Source organism: Narcine bancroftii, chromosome 5 (genome assembly GCF_036971445.1).
Source record: "Narcine bancroftii isolate sNarBan1 chromosome 5, sNarBan1.hap1, whole genome shotgun sequence".
NCBI classification, from domain to species: Eukaryota; Metazoa; Chordata; class Chondrichthyes; order Torpediniformes; family Narcinidae; genus Narcine; species Narcine bancroftii.
Genome location: NC_091473.1, coordinates 22445673 through 22463812, shown reverse-complemented (window position 1 = coordinate 22463812; position 18140 = coordinate 22445673). Strand labels below are relative to the sequence as shown.

The 18140-nt window shown below is 38.8% G+C and overlaps 1 protein-coding gene across 1 annotated transcript in view; it reads right to left on the bottom strand.

Annotated features, from left to right (window-relative positions):
• The window catches only part of LOC138762639 (dual specificity tyrosine-phosphorylation-regulated kinase 2-like), a 64517-nt gene extending 48752 nt beyond the window's left edge, over positions 1-15765 (bottom strand). Inside the window, exon 1 of the mRNA XM_069936261.1 lies at positions 15584-15765. The gene's annotated coding sequence lies outside the window, so the exon portion shown is untranslated. The remainder of the gene's footprint in view (positions 1-15583) is intronic.
• Between the last annotated feature and the right edge of the window lie 2375 nt (positions 15766-18140).

Genomic DNA, 18140 nt, shown 5'->3' with positions numbered 1-18140 from the left:
ATCACCAAATACAAAGAATAATTTCTTTCCTGGCATTATCGGATTCCTAAATGAACCAAAAAATAGAAAAAAATTGCATTGCTTTACCAGTACCAATGGATCTCTCTATAGCTCTGCATCTTACTTCTACAAAATAAATGAGATGTCCACTTGTCTCCTCACCAAACTACTTCTTCCACAGCCTTCTTGATATGTGATAATAAACTTCAATGCAAAGGCTGATGTAAAACAGATTTGAGAACATAGAGCAAAATGGTGAGCAAACAAAACATTGAGGTTGAAACAATTATACCACTATTGTCACAGTTTATTACCTCTCTTTATCGTGAATGACTTACCTTCCTCCACCTGATCCCTTGGTTTCTCTTGTCTCTCTCTCTCTCTCTCTCTCCCCCCCCTTTGTCTGGCACCTGCCAATCAATTGTCTCTGTAGTGTACACCATCCTTCACCCCTCCCTGGTTCACCATCGACTCCTGTCCAACTGCTCCCACTCTATCCTCAATCATCCTGGCTATCTACCCTCTGCACTCTCAGTCTCAATGAATGGATGCAACCTGAAACTTTGACCATTATTTTTCTCCCACTGATGCTGCTCCACATGCTCAATTCCTCCAGAAGGTTGTTTTTATGCATTAGTTCAGAGGCATAAAGTCTGATGAGTGCAAGCAATTAATGTTAATTTTTTTTTATTTAAAATTTATTTTAAAAATTTAAATGTAGACATGTAGCAAGTCATTTTGGCCTAGGAGAAAGTGCCGTCCAATTACACCCAATTAATCTACGACCCCGGTAGGCTTTGAACAATGGGTGGGAACCAGAGCCCCCCAGAGGAAACACCGAGAGAACATACAAACTCCTTACAGACAGCGCCGGATTCAAACTTCGGTCCCAATCACTGGTGCTGTAACAATGTTATGCTAAGCTCCAGGTTTACCATGCTATGTAATGTTCTCATTGATATTCCACTCTACAATTTGACGACCACTCACAGATATCTTTGAAGCTGCTTAATTTCCACCTTATGGGTTTTCAAGCATCCCATCCATGATGTCCTCTTGTTGTCCCCTCTGATTCAATCTCATGTCACAGTATTTGGAACAACCAATTGGAAGAGGGGCCATACTGAATCTAGAACTGAGTAATGAACCTGGTCAGGTGGCAGACCTTTTGATGGGGGAGCATTTTGGTGATAGTGCTACAACTCCTTGAGTTTTAGTATAGCTATGGACAAGGATAAAAGCAGACAAAATGGGGAAGTGTTCAATTAGGGAAAGGCTAATTATAATGGGATGAGGCAGAAACTAGGGAGAGTAAATTAGGAACAGATGTTCACAGGAGAAAGCACAGCAGTAAAGTGGAGGATCTTTATGGACCACTTGGACTGGGTTCAGGATAGTTTTGTCCCATTCAAACAGGGAAAAGATGGTAGGAAAAGAGAACCACGGATGACAGGAGAGGAAGAAGGAAGCATACATAAGGCTGAGGAAGCAAAATATAGAGAGAGCTCATGAGAATTATATGGTAGCCAGGTGTTACGATCCCAAAGGACCCCAAAACCCAGCAGCAATAGACATTCACCAAGACAAGTGGCTTTCAAATCAAAAGTTATTTTTAAATCAACTTCAAACATGAAAATAGAATCAAACATTAACTTAACTTTATACTTAACTAACCCAAATTAACCCCCTTCTAATTCTAAGTGCATGTGCTTGCAAAGTGTGTGCAAATTCAAGAAAAGTTCTTTGGTTCACAGTTCAATCTCACTTCTCCTTCTTCCAAGTTCTCTGGTTGCAGTCAATCACCATACTGTGCACAGAATTTAACATGTGTAAAGTTCACCAGGCTTGGTGCTTGAAAGGTAAACATTTACCGCTCAGGAAGTTTCTTGTAGGGTTTGCAGAGAGATATATTTGTTGCTCCAGGATTTCCACAACTGAGGTACTACCACTAGTCTCTTCAGGGTTCTCATTGATGAAACTTGCCCCATCAGGGTTTTTCAGATGGTAACCTCTTTTTTCAAGCTACCATAGAGTTCCATTCTTTCCTCTATTTCAAGAGAAATATCAGATAGATTGCACTTCCAGCCATCTACTGCTCTGGAACTTGCTTTCATCAGTTTCAAACAAATTTTCCTGGATTGCACTTTACATTTACTTGTCAGTGTCCCACACACTGACTGAATGAGCTGTTAACTCAACTCTCTCTCTCTCTCTCAACTAAAACTCCAAAGACAGCATGTGACTCATGTCTTGCCAAACCCCCAACTTCTCCAGCAAACAGGAGTTCTTCCTTCTGCTCCCATCTGTTATCTTAGGTAAACAATCCAGGAGTGACCTTTCTATGAGCACTTTGCAGAAAGGGTACTGATAGACAGCATGACTCCAGCAAGACAATGGTCAAGGATTTTATGAAATAGTTCAATGAACACCTACTTCTGAAAGGTGCTTACATTCTCCAAAGATCCTGCAATGTGAATTCTTCAGTCTTTCAAATAAGATCTGTTTTAAAATGTGTGAATGTATGTGACCTACTCTAAAATCTTATAAATTCTCCCCAAATATTAATATTGTTACACAGGAAGGAACTTAAAGGAATTAGGAGAGCTCGAAGGAGGCATGAGAAGGCCTTGGCAAGTAGGATTAAGGAGAACCCCAAGGTTTCTATGCATATGTGAAGAACAGAAGGATGAAGAGAATGAAGGTGGGGGCGGGGGGGGGGGCGATAAAGGATAAAACATGTGCCTGGAGGTGGACCATGACGGTCTAGTTGATGTTCTGCTTCTGAAAAGTGGAAGCTTATTCACCAAATATTATGGAGTATAATATATACTCCAGTCTGGGTACATGGGTAAACTACAATATGAATACTTTGCTTCAGTATTCACCATGATGATCTAGTTCATGTTCTGCTTCTGAAAGGTGGAAGCTTATTCGCCAAACACTATCACCTTGATCAGGGTGAGGTTAGCATAGAACAGTCTTGTGTGCTGGACAATATGGAGATTAAGGAAGAGGAAGTGCTGGATCTTCTCAAAAACATTAAGATTGTTAAGTCCCGGGGCTAGACGCGATATTCCCCAGGTTGCTGTGGGAAGGGAAGGCAGTGATAGCTAGGCCAATAGCTATGATCTTTAAATCCTCCTTGGCCACAGGGAAGGATTAGTGAATGGAAAACCTGGCCCATTTGTTTAAAAAAGGTAATAGGGAGAATCCTGGGAATTATAGACCAGTAAGTCTTACATCGGTTGTGTGCAAACTATTGCAGAGGATTCTTAAAGATAAGATTTATGAGGATTTGGAGAAGTACAATTAACTCAAGAATAGTCAATATGGTTTTGTGAAGGGATGGTTATGCCTCAAGCCTAATTAAGTTTTTTTTTGAGGTAACAAAAGAAATTGTTGAAGGTAATAGTAGATGTGAACTACATGGATTTTAGTAAGGCATTTGACAAGTTCCCCATGAGAGACTCATTTAGAAAGTCATGAGGCACGGGATCCACAGAACCTTGGCTATGTTGATTAACAATAGCCTTACATGTATAATGCAGAATGTAGCAGTGGAAGGAAAGTATTTGGCTGAGAGATCAGTGACTAGTGGGGTTCTGCATGGATCTGTTCTGGGACCCCTGCTTCTTGTGATTTTTATAATGACCAAGATGCAGTAGAAGAGTGGGTCAGGTAGAGTGCAAATGATATGAAGGTTGGATGGTGCTGAAAGTTGTAATAGGTTATAAAAGGATATTGACAGGATGTAGATTTGGGAGGAAAAATGGCAGATGGAGTTCAATCCAGATAAGTGTGAGATGATGCATTTTGGAAGATCAAACCAAAAGGCTGAGTACAGAGTTAACAGACTGGAGGAAACGAGGGACTTCAGAGTCCAAATCCATACGTCTCTCAAGGTCGCTGCACAGGTTGATAGAATAGTTAAGAAGGCCTATGGGGTGCTGAGCTTCATTAATAGGTGGATTGAGTTCAGTAGTTGAAAGGTCATGTTGAAAATCTACAAACCTCTAGTGAGACCACACTTAGAGGATTGTGTTCAATTTTCATCATCTCATTATAGGAAGGATGGGGAAGCTATGAAGAGTGCAGAAGAGATTTTCCAGGATCTTTCCTGGATTGGAAAATAAGTCTTATGAGGCAAGATTAGCAGAGTTGAGACTTTTCTACTTGGGATGAAGGATGAGAGGAGACTTAATAGAAGTCCACACGATTCTGAGAAGCATAGATAGAGTGAACAGCCAGCGTCTTTTTCCCAGGACGGGAATAGCAAAAACCAGGGGAGATCCGTACAAAGTGAAGGAAGGCAAGTTTAGGAGAGACATCAGGATTAAGTTCTTTTACACAGAGTTGGAAGTGCCTGGAATGCCTTGCCAAGGATGGTGGTGGAGGCTGAAACGTTAAGAGCACTTAAAAGACTTTTAGACAGGAACATGGATGAAAGAAAAAGGTTACGAGGTAGAAAGGGTTTAGAATTTATTTTGGTAGGAATATATCTGTTAGCCCAACAGGCCTGTACTCTGCTGTCATGCTCTATATGTCTGTTCATCAACACTAATTCACTATGACTCGTGTCCAGATCTGTTGATTTTCATCTTTCATTTCAACTCGTTTTGACAGAAGTATTTTTATTCCCATCACATCAAGGATTGCAAACATCAATTACCTGGGCACCAGTTTTCCTCCAGCTCCTTCCCTTTGCTTTTCTCAGACCCTATCCCTTTAACCACTAATTCTTTCCCAAGTTTTCACTGTCCACTCTGACCTGCAGGAGAGTTTAAGTTTTAGCCCTTGACGCTCTCAACAGATTACAGCCCATTTAGAGCTCAACCCAAAACTAAAGTCTTTATTCTTTTTCTTTCCACTTCTTGGTATTTTCATTAGCCAGAGTTCTTCACTGCTTTATGATTATTTCTTTCTCAAGTCTTCAGAATTCTTTATCAGATTTGCAGCAACAGGTCCACAGCAGATGTCATATTTTGGGCTCTACACAAATCCCTGGAATGCCTGGACAGCAAAGATGCATGCATGAAAATGCTCTTCATTCAACACCATAATCCCCTCAAAACTGATGATCAAACTCCAAGACCCATTGTGTAATTGGATCTTAGATTTCCTCACCCTCAGACCCCAATCAGTGTGGATTTGCAAGAACATCTCCTCCACAATCACCATTAGCACCAGCGCACCACAGTGCTGCATACTTAGCCCCCTGCTCTACTCGCTTTCCATCTACTACTGTATGGCTTGGTTGACAACACCATTTACAAATCCGATGATACCACAGTAGTGGGCTGTATAAAAAGGGACAATGAGTAAGGATACAGGAGGGAGATTGAAAACTTGGCAGAATGTTTTACGAACAACAAATCTCAATCCATATCATCAAAACCAAGGAGCTGATTAAAGACTTTAGGAAGGGAAAACCAGAAGTGTATTAACTAGTGATCTTTGGGAGATGAAAGATGGAGAGGGTGAGCAAATTTAAATTCCTGAGAGTCACCATCTTGGAAGACATTTCTTGGACCCAATATACTAATGTATGAGGTAAACCACTGTATATATGTTTTGGCTGTGTTAATACTGGTTTTAGTTTGTCTGGACACACCCCTTGCTGATTGTGCCTGTGGCTCCCCCCACAGACCCCTGAATCAAGACGATTGTGCCACAGCTTCTTCCTCAGTCCAGGACAGTTGACCAGCATGGACGTGCCTCCATTCTGTTAATAAAAGCCTACAAGTTTCTATATAACTTGTAGTCTTTTGAAGTAACTGATGGTGCATCACGTCATCATGAAGAAAGAAGTACGTCAGCGCCTCTACTTCCTCAGGAGTTCACAGATGTTCAGTATGATATTGGAAACCTTGGCAAACTTCTACAGATGTGCAGTAGAAAGTGTGCTGACCAGCTACATCACAGCACCTGTACCTCTGAGCTGAAAGCCCTATAAAAGGTAGTGGACACAGCCCAGTAAATCACAGACAAAACTCCCCACCAATAATGCTATCAGAGAGCAGCAGCAATGATCAGGGATCCACACCACCCAGCCAGTGCTGTTATCGCTGCTGCCATGAGGAAAAAGGTATAGGTACCACAAGACGCGCACAAGGTTCAGAAACAGATCCTGCTCCTCCATTAGACTCCTGAACAGCAAACCCAATAAGAGGCTTATTTAAGGACTCTTATTTTGCATATTATTTATTATTAAATATTTTTTCTGAATTTGCACAGGTTTCCTCCTTAATGCTCTATTTTGTATACGTACCTTTCCTTGAGTACCGTTTACACTACCAGCAAGTAGAAATTCTGACTGGCCTGCAGGAAAAAGATCTGCATTGTACTCTGATAATAAATCTGAACTTGAGCTCCTTCTCATTGAATTCTTAACATCTTTTGGTTTTTTAAAAAAAAATCATTGTAAATTTCTACCACAACATCAGGAGGCTCAGATTTTTTAAATCTGCCCATTTATTTAACCCTTCTACGCCTGAAGGTGTTACAATCAATTCTCCAACAAGTACATATAGTCTGTATCTCCATTTTTCAGAATCTGTTTTATACTCAACCACCAGCTGATTAGTGTCAGTATTCATACTGTAGTTTACCCATGAACCCAGTCTGGAGTATATATTATACTCCATAATATTGGTTGATATTGTTTGGTGAATAAGCTTCCACCTTTCAGAAGCAGAACATCAACTAGACCATCATCCTCCAACACGCATCAAGCCCTTGTTACCCAGGTTATCACTGATCTCATCTCTCCACACGCACCAACAGTCTTTACGCTCACATTCTCTTAGACTGCTCAGTCACTTCTACCTTCCAATGATAACCAGTCTTGACTACTTGAGGAAATCCATGTTGCACTATTCCTGCTATTTTGTTTTTTCTTCCTTTTGCCCAAATCCCTTCCAAACTTGGCTATGCAATCATGAGTCGCTGCACTCATTTCAATTTGTCTATAGAAGAAACCATACCATAGACGATGCCATTGGCTTATCAATTTACTCTCTCCTGGCCCACCTGGAGAATGACTCTTTATATGCCAGGCTGCTGTTCATTGACTTCAGCTTGGTGTTTAATATAATCATTCTCCAGAGGCTGGTGCAGAAGCTGTCCTCGCTGGGACTCAACACCCCTCTCTGTAACTGGATCCTGGACTTTCTAATGGAAAGACCGCAATCTGTCCGGGTCAGTAGCAGAATATCAAGAACCGTCATGCTAAGCACTGGTGCAGATCAGGGCTGTGTGCTCAGCCCACTCCTGTTCACACTACTGACCCATGACTGCATTGCCAGATCCAGCTGCAACAGTGCCATCAAGTTTTCAGATGTCACAACAGTAGTTGGCCTCATGAGTTACAAGTTGAACTACAGAGAAAGGGTGGAAAATCTCATGAAATGGTGCAAGAGTAACAACCAAAGTTTCAATGTGGACAAGTCGAAAGAGATGATCGTGGACTCCAGGAGGACCAAGAATGTCTACCTTCCACTACATATCAACTACTCTGTAGTGGAGAGCACCAAGTTCCTTGGAGTTCACTTAACGAGTGACCTATCATGGACACAACATCTCCTCACTTATCAGGAAGACGCAATAGCAACTGCACTTCCTGAGAAGACTGAAGCAGGCAAGGCTACCGGCAACCATTATGTCAATCTTCTATAGGAGCTCTATCGAGAGAGTCCTGGCTGGCTGCATCACAGAGTGGTACGGTTCCTGCAGAAAAATTGATTTGAGTTCAATCTAGAGGAGTATGAGAGTGGCAGAGAGGATCACTAGAGCAGTGATTATCAACCTTTTTCTTTACACTCGCATATCACTTTAAGTCATCCCTATGCCATCGATACTCTGTGATTAGTGATTGCTTAAGGTGGTATGTGAGTGGGAAGAAAAAGTTGAGAATCACTGCTCTAGACCCAAATGTTGCTTGAGAAAAATTGTCATTGGTCCATTTCCTTTGGAGTAATGAAACCATGCACATAATGAGTCATTTAAGTACAATTAAAACAGTGGTTTTCAAACTTTTTCTTTCCACCCACATACACCTTAAGCAACCCCTTATTAATCACAGAGCACCTATGGCATAGGGAATACTTAAAGTGGTATGTGAGTGGAAAGAAAAAGGTTGAGAACCACTGCACTGGAGTCTCCCTCCTGCCCATCGACATGATCTATCGGGACGTTGGCTGAAGAAGGCGCACAAAATCAGTGAGGCCCTCTTCCACTCCACAAATAACATCTTTCAAGTGCTTCTGTTGGAGAAGAAATACAGGAGGATCAGAGCTAGCACCACCAGGCTGAAGAACAGCTTCTTCGCACAGGCAGTGAGAATGCTGAACGACCAAGGAACTGGTCAAACTAATGTTATGAGCCCAGAGAACCCCAAAATCCAGCAGCAATAGAAATTCACCAAGACAAATAGTTTAGTATTAACTTAACCCCCCTTCTAATTCTAAGTACACGTGTATGTAAGTTCAAAAAGGTTCTTTGGTTCACAATTCAATCTCACTTCTCACTCCAAGTTCACAGATTGTAGGCAATTCTTATACTGTGCACAGAATTTAACATTTATGAAGTTCACCAGTCTTTGGTGCTTCAAGGGTAAATAGTTACTGCTCAGGAAAGTTCTTGTCAGTTTTCAGAGAGAGAGGTTTGTTGTTCCTGGACACAAACCTATCCCTTTTAATCTGGCACATTAGCATCTTGCTGAAGAAACTTGCCTCATCAGGGTTTTCCAGACAATAACCTTTCTTTCAGGTCACCAGAGTTCCTTTTTGCTTCCTTTATTTCAAGAGAAGCATTATGCAGCCAGTCCTCTCCTCTTGTATGGACCACAAGGGCTTTGACCAGGATGAACTAGGAACTCACAACCAGTCTTCAAAATGGAATTTTTCCACAAGCCCAGCTTGTCATGTTCCAGTCCCAGCTCCAGCTGCTGATCTGTCAACTGAATTCTCTCTCTCTCTCACACCAGAGAAAATCACAGGACCCTCTTTGAACAGCAAACTGCACTCAGACTGCGGCACCTGACCTAATCTTATGAGTTCGTTCATCTGTTGCTTTCCAAAACAATAATCCACAGCTTGTCCAATTAACACCTACTTTGAAGAATGCCTATAAGGACTTCACAAGTTTCCCCCCCCCCCCCCCCCCCAAAGGTACCCGAACCCTGGACTATCTGGCTTGAGCAGAGGTCTGGCATTTTAAATGAGATCAGTTTTGAATTGTTTGTGTGTGACCAACACTAAAAACCCTTCCACAATTTATCACCTTTAAAACATATCTATATACAATATAAAATATAACATGTGTCACATTAAACATCTGAGACTCATTTGTACAAAAACAATATTTATTTACTTATTTTTTATAGCTAAATACGTGTGTGTGTCTGTGTGTGTGTGTGTGTGTGTGTGTGTGTGTGTGTGTGTGTGTGTATTTATATATTACAAAAAAACTTTTCTGCAAGTGTATGATGTCTGAAGGGCCCCACACGTACAGGGGACAGAGTATCGTGGTTGATCAAAGATACTGCTGGATTTGGCAGTCTGGACAGTGTGCTTGGAGGAGCATCTCAAGCCACTGGAATGGTCAGATAGTGTGGACTTGTAAGGGGAGGAGATTGTCCACCATCTTGTGTCCCTCCTCAAATAATCGAAGTTCACAGGATGTAAGAGGAGCCATCGAGGGGTCGTTTGGCTGCTGACAGTCTTCCTGCGGCAGACACGAAGCCTTGTGATGACAGGAACACTAGATTGCTCAGTTAAAATATGAGGTGTAAACACACTGCAGCATTGCTCCCTAATGGGGAAACCTGGCCCAGAGAAAATAAAGGCACCCAGCTAGCATACAGGAGGTCATTGTTCAGTAGTTTGAGCTATAGTTCCATATCTATGAAGCGCTTGGTACCAGCATGAACATACCTCATCAGAAGAAGGTATCTGGGTGGGTTATACAGTCAGGAAGCCATCAGGCTCAGAAGGTAGAAAAGAATGTAGGGTTAACTTAAGACTGGATCAACATAATCGATATTCACCTTCAGGAATCTGGAAGGATTATTGTGCAGAGAAGCTGAGCAATGGATGGAATTCATCCGCAAAGTCACAAGTAGGCCTGTCCCTCCCATTGGGGCCTCCTCCAGGCCACACTAAAGCCCTCCATGAAGCCGTGGTCCACTCCGCTGAAGTAGGATTGTGGCCAGATCTCCCAGCAGATTCGTTCAACTGTCATTTCCCATCCAGGAATTTCAAGGCCCAATATCCCAGACCATGTCACCAAGATACAAATAAACATTTGGAACGCCCCATTTTTTTCTTCACCGTCCCTTTGGATCTTCCCACCACTGCTAAGGGGACAGCACTGCCCACATTGGGAATCACCAATTTAAATTAATGAGATCAAGGTGTTTGTTTTTAAATCCATGGATGACATTGTGCAGGCAACATGTATTGCACATCTTGAAATATCTATGAGAATTTGGTATTAAGTCAGTTTCTTTAGCCACTGAGTTCTCCTGGTAAATATTTGCCTACAGTTTAGAGAGTTTTCCCCTCAAACTTTTCTGGTGCAAAACTGTAACATCAGAAAAGTAAAAGTGCCAAACTTTATTTCGTATCCTCAAACTGTCAAAATTTGGCAGTTGGGTTGACAAAAATAAGCTTCAAACATACATTCTTGAACAAGACAATTATTGACGGACACTCAATAGAATTCTATAAAACATTTAAAGAGTTACTAATTCCTCCTCTCCTGGAACTAATGAACCAGATTGAAGAAACACAAAACATGCCAGATTCATGTAAAACAGCAATAATTACAGTAATACCAAAGACAGGGAAAGATCCACTCACACCAGCATCGTATAGACCAATATCTCTACTTAACTCAGATTATAAGATAATACCAAAACTATTAGCAAACAGGTTGGCCAACTGTGTACCAAAAATAGTAAAACTAGATCAAACTGGATTTATTAAAGAAAAGACGAACAACGGACAATGTCTGTAAATTCATTAACTTAATCCATGCAGTACAAGGAAATAAGTTGCCAACAGTGACTGTTGCTTTAGACGCAAAGAAAGCCTTTTACAGGGTAGAATGGAATTATTTATTCAAAGTATTACAGAGGTTCAACCTACCAGAGAAATATTAATTGATTAAACCATTATATAAGGGTCCAATGGCGAAGGTGACAGTAAATGGAAATATAATCGAAACAATTTAAATTAAGCAGGTCAACTAAGCAGGGATGTCCACCATCTCCCTCACTGTTCGCTTTAGCAATAGAACCATTGGCAGAACTGATAAAGACAGAAAATAAAATAAAAGGGATAAAAATAAAAGAGAAGGAATATAAAATCAGTCTATTTGCAGATGACATCATAGTATACTTAACAGAACCAGAATTATCAATAAAAGAATTACATAAGAAATTGAAGGAATATGGAGAAATATCGAGGTACAAGATCAACGCAAATAAAAGTGAAGCAATGCCAATGAATAATGCGGATTTCACAAAGTTTAAGAAAGAATCACCAATTAAATGGCAAACACAAGCAATCTGATACTAGATAATAATCTAGGCCATCTATACAAATTAAGTTATCAGCCATTAATGAAGAAATTACAAGATGACTTAGAACATTGGAAAGATTTACCACTAACACTGATAGGAAGGGTGAATTGCATTAAAATGAATATCTTCCCAAGGATAGAATACCTATTTCAATCATTACCAATTCCTTTAACAGAGAAATTCTTCAATGAGCTAAATAATAAGGAAATTCTTATGGAAAGGGGGGGAAACCGAGGATAACGCTAGATAAATTAACAGAATGGTACAAACAAGGGGGTTTGCAGCTACCAAACTTTAAGAATTATTATACAGCAGCACAATTAAGATATCTATCAGATTTTTATCAAACAAGGGAAAAACCAGATTGGACCAGGATAGAACTAGATAAAATAGGGGAGAAAGTACCAGAACATATACTTTATAAGTGGGATGAAAAACTGGTGCAATATAGAAGTTCACAGTACTGCACCATCTACTCAACATTTGGAAGAAGATTCACGTAGAAAGGAAAAAAAAAACAAATTACCAACTACCAAAATTATTATTGACGCAAAATCAAATAATCCCTTTCACAATAGATAACCTTTCCTTTAGAGAATGGGAGAGAAAAGGGATCAAAAGAATAGAAAATTGTTTTTCAGGAAATAAATTATTATCTTTTGAACAATTGAAGTACAAATATGGAATAACTCATGGTACAATGTTTGCATACCACCAACTGAAAACCTACTTGAAGGACAAATTGGGAAGCAGGCTGAGGTTACCAGAAGGAAGCAGTTTTGAATATGTGATTACAGACACAATGATAATTAAAAGATTTATAACAAACATGTACATCAAACTGAAAGAGAAAGAGAACGATGAAATAGGCTGTAAACCCAAACAATAGTGGGAACAAGATCTAAACACAAAGATAAACATGGGAAAAGCTATGCTCCAGAACTATGAGAAATACAATAAACATGAGGTTACGCATGATGCAATATAATTGGTTACACAGGCTATACACCATGTCCCAAAAGTTAAATAAATGGGACCCAACAGTATCAGATGGATGTTTTCACTGCAAGAAGGAAACAGAAACAAACATACAATTTGGGCATGTGAGAAAGTGAAAAAGTTTGGGAAGATCTAAATCAGGTATTAAATAAAATCACAAAAAGCAACATACCAAAAAATTCAGAGATCTTTCTTCTAAGTAATATAAGAAGAATTAGGCCTCAAACTGGATGAAGCACAAAAAAGATTTATTATGGTAGCCTTAGTTGTAGCAAAAAAATGTATAATGTCAACCTGGAAATCAGAAGAGAGCCTGAGAGTACAGCAATGGTACATAGAAATGAATAAATGTATTCCATTGGAAAAAATAACATATAATTTAAAAAATAAAGTCACATTATTTGAACAAATTTGGGAACAGTACATGGAACACAACAGAGAGGGCCTACTGCGGACCTCCACCCCCTAAAATGATAGAATGAGAAGACGACAAAATGAACTGACCCAATGTGTAAAAGTAGATGACACACAATTTTCTTGTTTATTTTCATTGTATGATGATATTGTTTAATGGGCTTATTGTATATGTTGAACATTTAATAGGTTTGGAGGGGGGAAAAAGGGGAGAAAATGACACTGTCTATATTCAAGAGGGAAATGTTTGTGTGTATTTTGGTTAATATGATTCATAGTGTGAAAAATTTTTTAAATTTAAAAAAAAACAAGACAACTATTGAACCAAACGTGATGAAAACAGCCTTGAGCCAAGAGTCTAGAGTTCATTCAATACAAGATTCTGTGGATACTGGAAAGGTGACACAGAGATCCTTACAAATAACTTTAGTTAATAATAGCAGTAAATCCATGATTTTTATGATGTTTTACTTCTTACAGAAGCCAGTGTTTTTGAGAATCATGAGATCCTGACAAAACAAGATGAAATAATAATGGTGACAAGGGTAATTTGATTTATTATCTAGTTATCGTTTCCAAAGAAACAGTCAATTTGAGCTGGATTTCATTCAAAGTATTTGCAAAAGTAAAATAGCAGAATATAGCAAAATAAATATAAAAATCAAAGCAAGAACAGCAATAATAAACGTTAAAGGAAATGCTGAATTTTTTTTTAAAGTAATGAATGCAAGTGATAAATTGCCATTTAGTCCCAGAGTCATTTCCAGGCATTGACCAGCTTGTCATAACAAATAAATGTCCTGTAGCTATCTCTATAGAAAGCTATAACGTAGTTGAAGAGTATTAATTAAAATACAGCCCATCACCGCCCACAGATCTGAAATTATTTATTGCCTTTCTTCTATTGTAGATCTTATATTTTACTATCACAGCACACTAAGATGAAAATAGTTTGCTCATGATTAATTATTTTATTTGTCTTGGTATTGCTTATTTTTGGAATAGGTGGGGAGAAAAGGGAATGGAATTAAATGGGAAGATTTTCACTTGGGTGGAAGAGCTGATTATACAAGTTGGAATGAAACCTGGATCAGATTTATAGATTGGAAGATAAAACAGCAATGAGAAATTCACGGGTTTCTTAGAGATTCAGATTCTTATAAGGAAAGAATTAGGAGTAAAAATTAGCTATCTACCCCTTCAGGTTTGCTCCATAATTCATCAACCTCTGCTCCATTTTTCCAATCGCAATCCTCATACCCATTGGTTCCATTCATACACAGAAAACTATCATTGTTGATAGTTTATTTTATTGGCTGGTTTATTGGTACAATCAGCATCAATCTCTATTTTGAATGAACTCAATAAATGAGCTTCCACAGCACTCCAGGGTGGACAATTCTCACCAGAATCAAAATTTATTGTCATAAACACATTATGAAATTTGTTGATTTACAGTGCAAGTATTGCTATGAAAATAACATTTAAAAATATATATAAATTAGTGCAAAAATAAGAGAAAGTGTGGTAGTGTCTGTGATCCATTCAGAAATCTGATGGCAGAGGGAAAGAAGCTGTCCTTGAGCTGCTGGATGTTTGTCCTCAGGCTCCTAAACCTCCTTTCTGATGGTAGCAGTGTGAAGAAGGCATGGCCTAGTTGGCGAGTGTCCTTGCAGATAGAGGTCGCTTTCTTAAGACACCACCTCTTGTAGATATCCTTAATGGAGTGTAGACTGATGCCCACGATGACTGTAGTTTTTTAAAAATTGTCTTGTTCATTGCCACCTCCGTACCAGACAGTGATGAAACCAGTCAGAATGCTCTTCATTCTGTAGACATTTGCAAGAGTCTTTGGTGATATACCAAATCTCCTTAAAAGTCCTCATGAAGCCTTCTTTGTGATTACATTGTCAAGAAGGCTCTAGGAAAGATCTTCAGAGATGTTAACACCCAGGAACTTGAAGCATTTCACCCTTTTCTGAGAGTAACTATTCCTTTTCATACCAGTCGTCAGGCTGACATCTTCCATTGTATTTTGTAACCACTAGTTCAAACTGAGTCAGAAGAAAGAAAATGCAAGATAATTCATGTTTCATTTCCCCTTGGTACATGTTTTATATAAAGTAAAAAATATTAAAATAGTAAAGAGAGAGAAATTAATAAGGTAAAACTTAGGGAAAAGAAGTTGGAATAAATCCAAGGAAATTGCTGAAATTAAAGGTTCATATCGATGTGTTTGTGGCATGTTTAAGGGAGAGAAATAAATTAGTTTTTGAATAAGCCAATTACTATTGGGATCTGTTTCATGCTCAAAGTGAATAACCAAGCAAAATGTTATCCTTGGGAATTTGGAACACTTTGGAGTTTAAATATTAAAATATTAAATGTTTATCAAGTAGATTTTTAATTACACATTTGGCTTTTTTCTTATTTTTGCATCAACTCTCAAAAGATAATTGAAGATCAACTTGGAAAGCAGAATGTTTTCAATAAAAATATCTTATTAAGAGCTCAACAAGTTGACAAAAAACTTCAGAGCAATTTTCACCAAGTCCTATAAATCAACCATATTAACTAAGAACTGACCTGAAATCGTTGAACAGATCAATGGAGTCATGAATAAGAAGTTGTAACAGTAAATCCAGCTTGATTCTCTAAAGTGATGCTTTGGAGAGATTATACATCTTTAATTTCATTAATTCTCAAACAATTTCTCCAAGGAGGCTGCACCAAACCAGTAAGATTTGACACTTGATTCTTTATACAGTGAACATTGAATGGAACATAATGACATTCTGTCATAGTTGAGGTGGAGTTTGGGGATTCCGATGATGTCACAAACCCCACTGCAATACTCCCCAGTATGCAGTCATTGGTAAAATTAATACCAAAGGCACAAAAATATGTAATTGAATCTGAGGGCTGTAAGGTGAATATTTTTGCATTGCATCATCTATTAACATGGCAATGAAAAAATATGAATACAATTTAAAGAGAAGTATTGGGGGTTATTTTACAGCTGAAAAGTTGGCATGAAATAGTATGGTGTAGCAATTAATTTTAGCTCACCATCATCAAACAAACAAATGCCAATCTCTGGCTGTGTTCATCTCTGCACATGTTAAAATTATTCTTCATTCGATTCTTTCGGTTAAGTGAGTTTGAAGGGCATCTGCAGACTACAACTTACTCAGTTTCCATTCTTTTCTTTGGCTTGGCTTCGCGGACGAAGATTTATGGAGGGGGTAAAAAGTCCACGTCAGCTGCAGGCTCGTTTGTGGCTGACAAGTCCGATGCGGGACAGGCAGACACGATTGCAGCGGTTGCAGGGGAAAATTGGTTGGTTGGGGTTGGGTGTTGGGTTTTTCCTCCTTTGCCTTTTGTCAGTGAGGTTTCCATATTGAGATGCAAATAGTGGAGTTACCTAGATTGCTTTGGTTTGCTGGTTTCAATAAACATCAATCTCTGATGATATGTAAAAAGCTTATTTTTGTTCATTTAGATTCAGAAGTAGTGAAAGTTTCTGAATTGTTGATCATTACAAACTCATTAGAAGGCCTTCACTGAATTGTTAAGTAATTAACATTTCATTGTAACATTTTTGTACATGGGCGTGAAAGTTACTAAAGCAGTGGCTTGGACACAAAGATATTTTCAGAAATATTAATCTACCATTAGTTCAGAGAGGGCAGGGGGGGCAATTCTAGAAACAGGGATGCGACAAGTGCACAAGTTGTTGGGTTCAGACTATGAAATAACAAATGCAACTAAGCAGGATAAGAGGAAAGAATCCTAGTGGGTTTCCCTTGTATAAAGTTTGGTTATTCAATCTTGGGTCTCTGCTATTAGTTACCAAAGTCAAATGTCATTCAAGATCCAAGACATTAATGAAGATTGTCAAAGGATTGAAATTTAATACAAGGTACAATTCAATTAATAATAATTATTATTCATAATTCTTTTATTTGTTTGGCTTTGGTTTATTTTTGAAATTACCCATATAACTTCAAATATTTCAATGAACATTTTTAAAATAAAATCTTTAATCTATTTTAATGATTTTTTTTTAATAACGTGAAATTTAAAAATTATTAATATTGATGCCAGTGTGCATACAGAATAAAGGCCAATTTTCCAACTGCAAAAACCTGGGGGTTCCTCACTGGTCAGCCTCAAGCCATGTCACTGAGTACATCCTGTTGGACTCCAGGATGTGGGGGCCATGGAGTCAGTTTTGTAAAGTGCAGATGGAGAATCGACTAATGTGAGAGAAGTGGCAGGGAGGTGATTTCAGTGAGAACATTTGTATCATTGATTACCACACAAATGCCCATCTGACTATCAAAACAATCTGTGATTTTAATGAAATATAAAGCAACGTCTCTTTTGCAATTGATCAGAAAGCCACAAATTACTAATCCTGGTATTTCAAATTTAAAAAATTAATTGATTAACTTATGATCACATTTCATTGCCATTTCTTTCAGTTTTGCCATTGACATATTAGCTCTTTTTTAAAACAAAAAGTGAAGATTCACTTTAACTACAGTGACAATAATAATTTAATAAATAACGGAGGGAAGAATAGAGAAAAGATCCTGAAAAGCAAGTACAGGGAGTTAGGTAGAGAGTTGAAAAGAAGGACCGCAAAGGAGGTAATCTCAGGATTACCGCCTGTGCCACGCGACAGTGAGGGCAGGAATAGAATGAGGTGGAGGATAAATGTGTGGCTGAAGGGGTGGAGCAAAGGGGCAGGGATTCAAGTTTCTCAATCACTGGGACCATTTTTGGAGTAGATATGACCTGTACAGAAAGGACAGGTTGCACTTGAATCCCGGGGGACAAGGATCCTGACGGGGACATTTGTTAAGGGTACTCAGGAGACTTTAAACTAGAATGGTTGGGGGGGGGAAGAGAACAGCAAGGAGAAGGATAGATTGCAAACTGAGAATGCTTATAGACAATGTTTGAGGGTAGAAAGGCAAGAGATAGAGAAGGGATAGATGCTCTGCACGAAGTTGGAGGGGAGATGATAGAAAAAGAACATAGAGTTGTTTGTAAAGATCAGGGAAAACAGAATAAGGAGTGGGAAATCTCTGAAATGCATACATTTGAATGCTAGGGGCATTGTAAGGAAGATGGA